The sequence below is a fragment of the Trichechus manatus genome, unplaced genomic scaffold (genome assembly GCF_000243295.1).
Source record: "Trichechus manatus latirostris isolate Lorelei unplaced genomic scaffold, TriManLat1.0 scaffold00569, whole genome shotgun sequence".
Classification (NCBI taxonomy): domain Eukaryota; kingdom Metazoa; phylum Chordata; class Mammalia; order Sirenia; family Trichechidae; genus Trichechus; species Trichechus manatus.
The window spans coordinates 52,497-57,093 of record NW_004444505.1 but is presented as its reverse complement, the minus strand read 5'-3'; positions in this window follow the sequence as shown (position 1 = coordinate 57,093).

Below are 4,597 nucleotides of genomic sequence, written 5' to 3'. Positions count from 1 at the left end.
ACCAGATGACCTTCCAGTAGAAGAAAAGGAACTGGAACTACCTGATAGGGAATTCAAATCTGTAATAGTCAGAGTTATCCAAGAGTTGAAGGAAAAAGCAGACAAAAATGATGAAAAAATAGACAAAATCATGGAAAAGGCAGAAAAATCATGGAAATTACAGACAAAACACTGGAAGAATTCAGGAAAACAGTACAGGAACAAAATGTCAAAGAAAATTCACAACTAGAAATCACACAAAAATAGCAATTAGAAATTCAAAAGATAAAAAGATTTCAGAAATGGACAGTGTCATAGAAGGTCTGAGGAGCAGGTCTGAAACAATGGAAGACAGGATCAGTGAAATTGAAGACAAATCCTTGCATACCACTTTGTCTGAGGAAAATTCAGAGAAAAGAGCAAAGAAAAATGAAGAAACACTGAGAATGATGTGGGATTAAATAAAAAGGAAAAATTTGCGAATGATCAGAGTTCCAGAACAGGGGGAGAAAAGAGAAAATACAGAGAGGATCATTGAAGAATTCCTGACAGAAAACTTCTCAAATATCATGAAAGATGAAAAGCTGAGCATTCAAGAAGCTCAACGAATCCCATACAGGATAGACCAAAAAAGAAAATAAACAAGGAATATTAAAGTCACACTCATTAAAATCAAAGACAAAGAAAGAATCCTGAGAGCAGCTCGAGAAAAATGAAAAGTCACATACAGAGGGGAAACAATAAAACTAAGCTCTCGTTACTCAGCAGACACTGTGTAGGCAAGGAGGCAATGGGATGACATATGTAAGACCTTGAATGAAAAAACAATTGCCAAGCAAGAATAATATATCCTGCAAAACTCTCTAATATGATGGTAAAATTAGGACATTTCCAGATAAACAGAAATTAAGGGAATAAGTAAAAACCAAACCAAACTTACAAGAATTATTAAAGAGATTCGGTCGGTTTGAGAACAAAAAACTTCACAGGACAGCCTGAATCTAGGATGCAAGACCCATTAGCCAGATACCAACTTAGGTAATGAACACTCAAGAATTAATCAAAGCTAAAAGATTTAAACAGGAAACCAGAGAGGTTAATTTGTAAATGTCAACAATGTCAGAACAATAAAAGAGGGAATAAATGCGGTAGTTATAGGACTTTCTAATGGGGAGGAAGGCAAGGTGATATCAAGTAATAAAAGACTGGTTCAAATTAGGAAGATAAGGGTAACTTTCAAGGTAACCGTGAAGAAAGTTAACAAACCTACTCATCAAAAGAAAGAAGAAAAATGTAAAGTCTCAGTAAAAACAAAATCTACAAAAACAAAAGAAATGAAAAAAATCAAGAAACAAAAGGAATTCAGCACAGGAGAGTTACGAGGAACAAAGAAAATGTCAGCACCACAAAAAAAAAGAAAAAAGAAAAAAAAGCACTACCAAATTACAGCAATAATCTCACACCTATCAATAATTACACTGAATGTAAATGGCCTAAATGCACCCATAAAGAGACAGAGAATGACAGAATGGATAAAAAAACAGGATCCATCAATATGCTGTCTACAAGAAACACGCCTCAGAAACAAACACATAAATTTATTAAAAATCAAAGGATGAAAAAAAATACATCAGGCAAAGGACTACCAAAAATAAGAGCAGGAGTGGCAATACTAATCTCAGATAAAATAGACTTTAAAACAAACTCCACCATAAAAAGACAAAGAAGTGCATTATATAATGATTAAAGGGATGATCCATCATGAAGACATAAACATAATAAATATCTACACACCAATGACAGGGCTCACAACCTCTACCACAAAAAGACAAATAACGGAATTAAAAAATGGGCAAAAGAAATGAACAGACACTTCACCAAAGAAGACATTCAAGCGGCTAACAGACACATTAGGAAATGCTCGAGATCACAAGACATTAGAGAAATGCAAATCAAAACTACAATGAGATACCATCTCAACCTTGCATTACTGGCACAAATCAAAAAAACTGAAAATAACAAATGTTGGAGAGGCTTCAGGGAGATGGGGACTCATGCACTGCTGATGGGAATGCAAAATGGTACAACCACTTTGGAAACTGATATGGCGCTTCCTTAGAAAGCTAGAAATAGAAATAATATATGATCCAGCAATCCTACTCCCAGGAATATATGCTACGAACATAAGAGCTGTCACACGAATAGACATATGCACACCCATGTTCATTGCAGCATTGTTCACAGTAGCAAAAACATAGAAAGAACCTAGATGCCCATCTACAGAAAAATGGATAAACAAACTATGGTACATACACACAATGGAGCATTATGCAACAATAAAGAAGAATGCTGAATCTGCAAAGAATCTCACAACATGGATGAATCTAGAGGGCATTATGCTGAGTGAAATAAGTCAATCACAAAAGGACAAATATTGTATGAGACCGCTACTATAAAAACTCATGAAAATGTTTACACACAGAAAGAAACAATCTTTTATGGTTGCGAGGGAGGGAAGTGTTGGGAATGGAAAAACACTAAATAGATAATAGATAAGTGGTAACTTTGGTGAAGGGTAAAACAGTACACAATAATGGGGAAGCCTGCACAACTTGTCCAAGGCAACGTCCTGGAAGTTCCATAGACACATCCAAAGTCCCTGAGGAACTGAATTGCTGAGTGGAGGTGCTGTGGGGACCATGGTCTCAGGGAACATCTAGCTCAACTGGCATAACATAGTTTATTAAGAAAATATTCTACATTCTACTTTGGTGAGTAGAGTCTTAAAAGCTTGTGAGTGCTATCTCGGATACTCCACTGATCTCCCCCATCTGGAGCAAGGGAGAATGAAGAAAACCAATGACACAAGGGAAAGATTAGTCCAGAGGACTAATGGACCACAACTATCACAGCCTCCACCAGACCGAGTCTAGCCCAACCAGATTGTGCGCGTATACCACCACTGACTTCTCTGACAGGGATAACAGTAAAAGGTCCTGGACAGAGCTGGAAAAAAAGTAGAACAGAATTTTAACTCACAGAAAAAGACCAGACTTGCTGGCATGAGGGAGACTGGAGAAACCCCAAGACTATGCCCCCTGGACATTCTTTTAGCTCACTAATGAAGTCATTCCTGAGGTTCAAACTTCAGCTAAAGATTAGACAGGTCCATAAAACAAAATGAGACTAAATGGGGACACCAGCCCAGGGGAAAGGACTAGAAGGCAGGAGGCGACAGGAAAGCTGGTAATAGGGAACCCAAGGTCAAGAAGGGAGAGTGTTGACGTGTCGTCAGGTTGGTAACCAGTGTTGCAAAACAATATGTGTACTAATTGTTTAATGAGAAGCTAGTTTGTTCTGTAAACCTTCAGCTAAAGTACAATAACAAAAAAAAGCACAACAAATATGTGTGATATGTGTGCCAAATGATTTTTTTGAAAATAATTATTCTACTGAAGTTATTTTACAAAGGAAATCAGAAATCTTACAAAATATTTTATCATGTTCTGTCCTCTCTCTCTCATTTTCTTTCTCAGATTTCTAAGGTACAATTACACCAAGGAGTGAATTGCCCTCTTGCTCAGTAAGGTCCCTGACTTGACGAATTAATATCCAAAGGTCTTTTACCGAGGTTATTTAAAATCCGTTGTGTTTGGGGATTGTTACTGTTTCTGGGATTGGAGAGGAAAGTATGTGCGGGAGCTGAAGCACATTTAGATTTGTGACATTCTATTTCAAAGTGATTGAAAAAGAGAAGAACTCAGGATATCCACCTGCATAGTGCAGGCTGATGGGGATTTAGACAGGCGAGGGCTCCTTCCTTCTGCTGGGGAAGGAAAGGAAAACACCACCTAGTAGCACCAGGCAGCTATGTTTCCTGTTTGCCATGTAAGTGCCCAAATTGTGTCCTTCACTTTCCACTTTTGCGTTCCTTCTCTGCCTCTAGTAACAGGAACAAGAAAAAAAAAATGGATATAGATAAGGTTTTCAACAGTAAGATTCATGATTGATGTATAACTTAAAGATCTCACTGTGTTGGACAAGTTAAAACAAGTAGAAAAAGATGCCAGACTATTTCAAAACATGAGAATTGGGAGAGTCTTTACTATCCTTGTCCCTGAGTCCTCTGGTGCCATAAAAGGAGGATATTGCCTAACTTGGATCTGGTTAGACAATTGCAGACTTTGGAAACCTTGAGGAAGGCTACCAGTTACTCATGTGCACTAAATTCAGGCTACTCCAGAGCATACAGGACTCTATTGACCTAGTTTTCTGTTCATTAAGATTAAGGGTCTATCAAAGACCCTCTCTTGGCTAGTTTCTCATTGTTGACCCTCATACTTAAGGGGAGAATGTGGGAAACATACTGTATCTTTTGCATATATGATTTTGGGGTAGTTAATGTAACCAAATTGTCTTAGATGAATACAAGAAACTGGAATGAAACCTTTTTATAAAGACATTGAGTCATTATATTCGTCCCTTCAGAATTACAAAGTAGCATTTGGAATAATGTAATTTAATAGTGTAGGAGCCTGGTAGAGAAGTGGTTAAGGGCTTGGCTGCTAACTAAAGGTCGGCAATTTGAACCCACCAGCCACTCTTTGGAAACCCTACG